The sequence below is a fragment of the Zootoca vivipara genome, chromosome 8 (assembly GCF_963506605.1).
Source record: "Zootoca vivipara chromosome 8, rZooViv1.1, whole genome shotgun sequence".
Lineage (NCBI taxonomy): Eukaryota > Metazoa > Chordata > Lepidosauria > Squamata > Lacertidae > Zootoca > Zootoca vivipara.
In genome coordinates, this window is record NC_083283.1 from 54,084,731 (window position 1) to 54,094,730 (window position 10,000).

At 40.4% G+C, this 10,000-nt stretch overlaps 1 protein-coding gene across 6 annotated transcripts in view; it reads left to right on the forward strand.

Annotated features, from left to right (window-relative positions):
• Positions 1-10,000, forward strand: part of ZNF407 (zinc finger protein 407) — a 355,130-nt gene that overhangs the window by 45,810 nt on the left and 299,320 nt on the right. The gene's annotated exons all lie outside the window — the stretch shown is intronic.

Genomic DNA, 10,000 nt, shown 5'->3' on the forward strand with positions numbered 1-10,000 from the left:
TAGTGGCTTTCACACTATAAAAGGAGAGCGTACAGCAACATATTTAAAAGTACTTTACCATTATATTTACATATTTTATCTTCATGCTGTAGATAATAACCTATCTGCTTATAAAATAGCTTAGGTGTTCATTACTGATAATTAGAGTGTTTGGAATCAATTTATGCTTGTTTTTGAAATCAGTCCTCCAAGCGCTGGAGTGAAAATAATCAGCGAAAACAAAAGTAGTTAGCACAGTGTGCAATGAATAATACTCAGGTTCAAGATGCACAGATTTTAAAGAGTGGCAGATTCCAAGACACAGGACAGCAGACTTTATGGATTTTTTTTTTGGGGGGGGCTTATCTAATATAAGGGGATTACAGGCATGAGTCTAATAGCCACCTGGAATTTGATTCAGTCTTAGCACTATGTTCTGCTGTGACAGAGTATCATCATTGCTTTGTTAAATCCTTATGTACAGAAACTAATCTGAAGATCATTAGAGCTCAGAATTAAAACAAAAACCAATCTTAGGGGAAAGACAGGTTTGTCTTACAACAAACCATTGTTTGAAATTATACGACATCATTCTGGGCTTTTGCACTCCCTTTCCTTTTGAACAGTCAGGCTCCTTCCTGGTGTGTGGCAAGTCAGCCAGCCATGGTTTGCACTTGGCCTGTGATAGCACTAGCTCTGTGATTCTGTAATGGCAAGCTATAGTTTGTTAAAAGCTCGGGAAGTAAGTGGCCTGAGTCGCGGGAGATGGGCATCTGTGAACATAGGGCCCAAAAGCATGGTTTGGTGTTGTGTGCAAACTGACACCTATAAATCACACATACTATTCTTGGCAGAAGCCATTTTCAAATAAAATAGGGCGTCTCTTAATTTCAATTGATCTGTAGAGGATTTCCAAGTGGATCTCTGCCCTGAATGTGTGTATCTAGGATCCTAGAGAAAAACTCTCCCGTTAAAGTTGGACAAAAATGTCTGCTGTTTGACATCCTTCTGTGCAGGAGGGCTAATACTTATCTTTGAGCAGAATCAATATTTATGTGTTCACTTCTAAAGCAGTCGAAACTTCATAATGCCAGCTCTCAAACTGTGTTGTATTATTAATTTGTTGTGCTTTGAGCATCGCCACACATATGAGGCCTGTGGTGGCCATTGTACATTCTGAATTCTGCAAAAGGGAAAAATATATATGATGAAGGGTGGGGGGGGGATGATATACATGTTCAAATACCAAAACAAGAGAAATTAATTTATTTGCTTGAGGACACAGCAATTGACTACTCTTGAAATAAATATACCACCATTTAATAGTCAAAATAACTTACAGAAGGAGATATAATAATATATAGCGAATGGTAGGCATCTAGCAGCCCCCACGAGTGCCTTAGGATCACGTGGGATTTCTGGGCTTGTGGTTGGGCTGGATTCCATTTGTGTGCCTGTAGTTCACTTAGCACTAATGCTGTGGATCCTCCTGTTGCGGGCCTGGCTATGAGCAACAATTTTCACAATAAGTGGGGCATTTGCAGAGAGAGAGAGAGAGAGAGAGAATGGGTACCACCATGGCACTGACCAGGCTTGCCAGGGCTGGTGTTTGTGCAGGGCTGCTGGATGGCCTACCTGATAAATGTCTTTCCATTTCATTTGAAAAGTTTAGAGAAGTGGTTGGTTGTTAGAATTCAGCACCGATGCAGCCTATTTAAAACATTTATGGAGGCATGACAAGAAGTGTAGCGTATGAGTTACACAAATGTGATAAGTTATTGCACTTGTAGATTTCATACCTGGCCTTCTCACTGAGACGTCGCACAAGAACGGCTGGAAGGTATTTGAAATGAAAAGCGGGGAAAAGTCTGTGCAGTTGTAGATACCAATGTTTGGTCAGATAATCAGTTTGATTAATTTTTATTTGTACTCCGTAGTTTGCAGTGCAGATCCAATGGAGCACAAATGAGACTTGATGGAACTGTGACAGCACGGTACTGTTTTAATTGTTGAAAACACCCCCCTCCTCAAAGAGTCCCACCTAACTTTCCCCAGTAGCCTTTGCTTAACTTGCTACTCTCACTTAAATGGTTAGCACACCCAGCCAACAAAAAACCAAAGCATGATACTTGAGTACAAACCAGCAAGAGTTCATGCCTGGACCTCAGCTCCACCCACAAAGAGACCACCCCTTTGCTTGTAATCTCAGAGAATTCCCTGTGGTAGTGGGTTGTCCTTCCCTTGGCCATGAATCTCATTTTGAGCCTGGCTGCTCATTCTTACTCCAAGCAGCAGATGGACTGGGTGGCAACAGGCCTTACCAATGTTCCAGATGATGGTCTTTCCAATTAAGAAAGCAACAATGTAGAAAAATGTTAATTACTTTTAATAGAAATACTTAACCAAAACTGCTGCTGGTAGCTGTGACTTTCCCCCATTTCCCCTTTGGCCAAATGATGAGATACAGACATTTTAAATAAATAATAAGGCAGACAACCACTTTTAAGATGCAATAAAAGCAAAGGCAGCCATGCAGATGCATAAGAAAAAAAGCAACCCACAGTTATTTAAAGCATAGAATCATAGAATTGTAGAGTTGGAAGGGATCACAAGGGTCTTCTAATCCAACCCCCTGAAATGCAGGAATCTTTTGCCCAACATGGGGTTTGAACCCACAACCCTGAGACCAAGAGTCTCATGCTCTACGGACTGAGATACCAAGGCAGATATTCCCTTCCCTTTAGCCAAAAAAGCTCCCAGAACAACTTACAAAAATCAGCAATCAGATTGTCTTTCTTACTGTTATGCCACACAAGTAAAATTGGATGCTTGGGCATCCAGTGGCTGCTCTGCTTTGCGGTCAGCTCCACCATTGAGTAGATGGGAGGGAGGTGGGGTAAGATCCAGCTCAGTACCCGTTCTTAGCATCACTCAGCCAGAATCCTCATAGACACAACTTGTCTCTGGGAAAATGTCTCCACCCGCCTGTTGCAATGTGGAAACAGAGCATATGACAATTTCTGGACCGAGGAGACAGGAATGCCAGTTTACAGCAGTTGCCCTCTTCAGAGGAGGGGGCTTGACGGAGTTACCCTCCTCCCTTGCTGAGGGTTCTTCTGGCTGACTAGACCTTGGCAGCTCCTCTCTGGAAATACTCTCCTCCCCATTTCAGATCTGGGAGTAGAGCAGGTGACAGTGTCCAGGTTAGGAGCACAGGGCTACTTCGTCTGGCTAAAAATGACGCAGAGCAGTGGGTGGATGATAGATAACCATGGAAGAATACAAACATTAGATAGAATGTTGCAGCCATAAGGTGACTAGTTTCAAGGCAAAGATTGCAGACGGGTTGAATTAGCTTCTTCTAGTATTGGTGTAAGAACCTAAGATCAGGCCAATCTAGTCCGGACTAGATGTCTTCAGGAGACCTGCAAGCAGGACCCAAAAGCAAAGGAACTCTCCCTATGAGTGATCGCCAAAGAAGAAGAAGACGACGACTGTGAAATCATGCCTAGGATTTTAGAAAAAAGAAGTAAAGGCCGATCTCCATTTTTGAAGTTTTACCCCTTTTGATTTTTTTTAACCCCATTTTACTGCCCCATTGCCCAATGCTGCAGCTAACACAACAGTGCTTTCATTTCCACTCCTCCTCTTGTACACCCCCAAAATCTGCTTCAGAGGTCCTCCAACCCTCTGGAGTAGATTTTGAGGATGTGGAGGGGACAAGAGAGTGAGAGGAAAGCTGGAGGCCCACAGGTTAACCATCTCTGTTCTAGGCCTGTAGAGACTTATTAAGAAATTGAGAGCTTGCTCACTATTTACGGCATTTTTGATTGGGCCTAAGAAAGGTATTGCTCAGCTGCGGATTTTGGAATGTTTTAAGATGGTGCGTTCTGTGAAGCATACATATACATATTGCCTTAATACAAGGAAAGGATGCTTTTTCTTCAGAACTATTTATATGTAGATTTAATCGGGTAATCAATTAAAACCTATACTGTATGGCTAAACAACTTGGATTTTGTCACTTGGCCAGCAGCATTAATCTAAACAGAAATCATGGCATCGCTGAATGGATTTGAGTCTTAGGGCATTTACACACTTTCCATTTAGAGTGGTATAGTTCTTGTGATTTTTGTTTTGTTTTTTTGTATGCTGTCACACAATGTCATCGTTATTATTCAGCTAGTGCTCTGGAATTGTGTACAACTCCAGATACACCATTTGTGGAGAACATCCTTCTAATTTCTGCTTTCACAATGTCATTGTTTTGCAATATAATCTTTCTTGCAGTTATGATGCTTCTTGTTATTGAGAGCCCAGAAAGGTTTGTGGTAAAGTCACCACAACTGTTGAAATGTGCTGAATGAGTACCAAAGGAATGTCCTATCCTGTGTTATGATGGCATGATGTACTTGGTGTGTCTGTGGGACCAGAAAACTCTTCAGACTGCACAAAGTGGCTCTGCATTTATAGAAACAGGCAGTAACCATGAGTTTGGTACAAACCACCTGTAAACCTATCAAAACCGCAGATTAGGATAGGCTTCAGCTACATTCTCTCAGCTTATGTGTACTCGTGTATATGCAGTACCTCAGTCTAAGACAGAAAACCCATTAGAATGGTTCATAAAAGATGGCCACTAGCCATGATGGCTGTGTTCTGCCTCCACTGTTGGTGGCAGTGAGCCTTTGTATATCTGTTTGCTGGGAATTGCAGGTGAGCAGAGTTCAGTTGCACTCAGGTCCTGCTTGTAGGCTTCCCATAAGCATCTGGTTGGCCACTGTGAAAACAAGATGCCAGAGTAGATGTACCTTTGGTCTGCTCCAGAAGAGCTCTTCTCGTGCTCATTTTATGGCTCCCACACAAACCTGAAGGAAAAGGTGCCTTCTTTTACTCAAATGTTGTCTTTCCCTCCCCCTTTGTTATGCAGTTTCAAACAGTTTTTTCTTTAACAAAATAATGCAAGAAGCAAACCGCAGATAGAAAACAACATCACAAAAAGGGAGGGTTGAAATTACGAGGAAATGCAGAGGCTACGTAGAAGCATAAATATTTCTGTCCTCGCTTGAGAACAGTGCCATGTAAAACACCATGCAGCTATGTCTGGATATGGAGTCCAGGCATCAGAATTCCTTAAGCTGAATTTGCTAGATTGCTTGAACCAGGGTGAAATTTTCACTTTCCTTATTGTGAAGATCGTAAAGAAAAGCAGTTTCACACACTATTTAGCTACAAGGCCTGATACATGGCTTTGAATTACTTGGCAGTGGTCCCCATGGCCAACAAAGCGTAGCTTAATATTTTTGTGAAATAATAGTGTGGAGGATGGGAAGTCCTGTAAATGTCTCCCACTCCTGGAACAGGAAGATGTTACGTCTCAGTTCTTGCTTACCAGTTAAGAGAGTGTACTCCCCCCCCCACAAAACTGGTCCAGGGTATTGGACACTCAGTGGGAGGTGCTGTGAAGGGAGAAAGGGGAGTCTATAAGAATTGCATTCCCCCACTTGGAAGCCTCTTCTGGACCCAACCTTTTCCTTTTTATGTAAGGCCACCTTTGGATCCAACTCACTGTTTCCTGGTGAATATTATTAGGGGCATATCCCCCTCACCCTGCTGCTGTTAGAGCAGGCATCCCCAAACTGCGGCCCTCCAGATGTTTTGGCCTACAACTCCCATGATCCCTAGCTAACAGGACCAGTGGTCAGGGATGGTGGGAATTGTAGTCCAAAACATCTGGAGGGCCAAAGTTTGGGGATGCCCGTGTTAGAGCATATGTTGTGAAGACAAGTTCACATACTGCCCAGCTACAAATAGAATCTGTTTGGTAGGCTCACTGGCTCACTGACTTCCTGTGCTGATGCAATTCCTACCACAACACTTTCCCACAACCGTCCACAGGACTGCTCAGACAATATTGCTGCTACTCCATGCCAGTCACCACAGAGAGGGTGGTTATTGGAGAGCTGTTAAGCCACATAAAGTATGGATCCCTGGTCATGATCACCCTTGCTCAGCTTTTCTCTGCAGCTATAGGAGCAAGTAACTTACTTTTGTTTTGAAAGCAAAGACTCCATGAATGCTGAATTCTACACCAGATGTGAAATTCTGCGTGTGTGTGTGGCAAAACACACTTGTTTAAAATTCATTGGTGCCATAGGTATATGAAGCTAGGTGGATAAGGGTCGGGTTGATGTGATGATACTTGTGTATTGCCACTGGCATGCATTCGTTACAGCAAGATTTTTTCTTCACTCTATATATTGATTAAATCTTTATATGATACCATACCATGTTAGTGTATCGTGTGGGAACCCAAGAGAAATACATGAGGCATACAGCTGAAACTCTTCATCCAAACAGTTCACTAGAACTTCTGAAGACTGGCTGTACTGTAGATGCGACCAGCATTTCAGGATTTTGTCCTCAAAAATATGGACTGTGGGCTCTGCCTGAGCTTTTAACTTTCCCCCTTCTGAATTCTGCCTATTTGCATTTTAATTTTAAGGAAATAGTCATTCATTAAATACTGCTTTAAAACTATTAGCCCTGCAAAGAGAGTGACTGAGGAAAGCAGTCTCGTGTGGCCCAGGTCCCAGATTTAACATGCACCAAGTACATGCAACTCAACATTTGTTGATGTGGAAATAAATAAATGTGTTTTTTTCCTGCCACTGAAACAAGATTTGTGTTTGGGCTTTCTCTTTGCTCAGATTTTTCAGTCTTAACAGCTGTACACTGCATTGTTACATATTGCTTCAAACAGAAACTATGAATTTGCACAAGGTGCTAGAAAAGATTGTGAGGTCTTGTTCTAGACTGTGTCTGGGAAGTAATAATGTTTGGTTAACAGAACACAATCCTCTCCCCTCCCCCCTTTCTAAGGACATAAATGAAACTGGGTCTCCATATGATGGAAAGCAATAAATTTATTGTATATAAGTATTTTTAAATTGTGGCATCAAAATTTCGGCGCACTGTGCGGAAAGAGCAGTAGCTGAGAAAGGAATGTCTTCAATAGTATTAATAGCTTCTAAGTGTATTCAATTTCTGCTTCCTGGGCTAGATTAGATAATAAGCAGAGCATGCTAGATTCTTGGGGATGAATATTGTCTTAAGCGTTTGCTTTATCTCTTCATTCCAGTAGATGGCTACAGTTCACTACCAAATTGGAGCTCTAATAGATTTTTACAGTAAGTAAATCAGAAGATGAAGGTTGAATTACTATAAATGAGTTGACCTATACATTTTTCTTACTTCATGTGCTTAGTCATACAGCATTCACTATTTTTCTAAGCACACCGTCTTCTAAAGTCCCCCCAAAATGTTACAATGCTCTCGTTACTTTTGAGTCAAGGGTCTGCCGTGTAAATACTGCCACCCTGGTTACTTTGCTAATGTCCAGACACTTAACATTCTGCAGTACTAAAGAAGTGCTTAACACGAGAACATAGAACATACTATACAGCCATATGGCAGCCCTGCTAAATGAGTGCCGCAGAATCCACTCCGTTTCTTGATACTGTCCTAAGGAATTTAATAGAAACAGGAATTTATCGCTTCTTTCTGGCCAGCTTTTATTGAGGCAGCTGTTTTTTAAAAGGTGGGTTTTCATTTTTTGAGAAGTGAGCCTCTGGTCATGTTGTACTTAAAAACAATTTAATTTATGTCAAACTTAAGAAGCCTTTATTTCTGGATTTAGTTTTTTCCCTTTAACTTGTCTTCACACAACTGAGGCAAACTGTGCTTGCTTGCTTGCTTGCTTTTTCTTGAGCGGCCAGTGTTCAAATGCTGATCATTAACGCTCAAGGACATTGATCAAAAATATAAGAATAAAATATACAATTGCAAATCAGCACTGTAAACATTGTATTCCTTGAACACCTTTCCAATAAAATTTATAACATAAAGGACATACCAAAGCAAGTCCTGACAACATTTCTATTTTGAGTGTTCAGTACTGAGGAACATAATATTCTCATTCTTACCTGGTATATGCTGCAACCAGTTTTCTTTAATATATGCATATTGCAACTTCTACACTTTCCGCTGCTATTTAAGCAGCAGAGGTGGGGAAATCACCCCAACCCCTTTTTGCAGTAAACATAATTGTTGCCTGTTACGGTTTTCTGTCCCATTGCAATCAACTCCCAATTTATGTAGCTGGATGCAACTGCTTAATTCATTATTAATAGGGATGGTGCTCAGCTCTGAAAATGATAAAAAGTGCCAGTTTAGGAATTTCATTTTAACGTGTAGATGATAAACAATAACTTTTCTTCTGTACCATGAAGATTAATGTCTTAATTATGTATAAATTCTTTATATTTTATAGTACTGATTTAGGGATTCATTAATTTTCTTGAAATATGTATTCCAAAAGACCTTAGCTGTAACTAAAATAGTTAAGCACTTACCCATTTGGTTACAATGTTACAGTCATGATGTCCATAGTCATTTCTTAATTTTTAGATTTTGAAATTGTCACCAGCTGCTGAAGTAATGCATTATTTTAGAAGGAAAAGTAAATTAGAAGTGCTATTGTTTGTGTCCATATTTTTTGCCTGTTTGTGTTTCTCATTATTCTTTTTATTCTGCAAGAGAGCATCTAGATTTTCCTCTCTCTCTCTCTCCAGTTTTTGCGAGTTTTTAATGAAAGCAATGTTAAGTAAAGCACCTTGGAGCAGAAATTTCTGTGCTATGAACAGCATTAGCTTTTCCTTTCCAATATTCTATAGGCAGGAACATATACCCAACATGCTATGGTCCTTAAATCACAGTGTTACGTTAGGGCTTCTGAAGAACACCTGGTCTTCCTTAAAAAAGAGTCTTAGCCATGATAACTATAATATCAGAAACACAGTTATGGCAAGGAAAAGAATAAATGAAAGGGGTCCCTATAGCATATTAGGGATCTCTAGAAACAAAATCTGAGAATTTATAACGCAGTAAGTACATAGCAGAATGACTGAGCACTGAATAGATTCTTTTCCTTAATATGCAGTGTTTGTTTTTGATAAATAACCATACCAAACATCACTTTCAAATTCTCTAATGTTTTAAAGGATTTCTTAATACAGATCACATTCCTGTTTTATGACCATTTTCTGCAAATGATAAACCAGATAGGCTGACAGTTGAAAACTGTCCTATTGCCTTTCAAGTAACATCCTAAATTTGGATCCTAAATTTGGATTATGTAGAATATTCCCTCTTTAACCACTGCCTCCAAGCCCATATTTCCTCCTCTGTTTAGCACTAGCAAAACAGATGTGAAACATATATGTTAAGGTGTGCATTAAGTAAGATGGAAGTAACAAATTCAGAGCTTTTTTTTTAATGCTAACCGTTGTTGTAGCTGCTTAACGTTCTCAAAGTGGAGGTGAGCTCTGTTGGCTCGAGTTCTGATTTAGCAATTACAAACAGGTCCTGTCTTACCACATCATCTGCTTCAGCGCCATATTCTTCTCTTTGAAAACGTAACAGGGTTCCCCCCCCCCCCGCACACCTTTTTAAGGCATTGTCAATCTGCTTGCCATTTACGGTAGTACATCTGCTGCAACAGTCATTCTGGTTCTTTGGCCAGAATTACAGGCCAGCTGCAAAGGGTCTGCAGTGTGGTTCCTAGATTGGCCACTAGGGAGTGTAAAAGTGTGTGTTTGGGATTATTTTTCAGTGTGCGTCTCAGTGTGTGTTTTCCACGCACACAAAAAAGCGTGCTATTGTAACTTTTCTTACCAGTACCATTTATTTTTCATCCTGCCTAATGCATTATTTTTCCCAGAGTGTTCTTTGTAAGAAGTAAAAGGGAAAGTGCTGAACACTATCAATAAAAATCAATTATTTTAGTTCTCTGTATACCTCAGGGCCAGCAACAAACCTATTTACCTAATTTTACTAGCAACAGATTATCGCTGAACAAAGAAGTAAATATTTTAATCTGATGGTAGTTGAAAAACAGCTTCTTGCCTTGAGATGTTTCCTTGAAAATTTGTTCAGCAACTGTCAGGTGTAATTCTAGCTC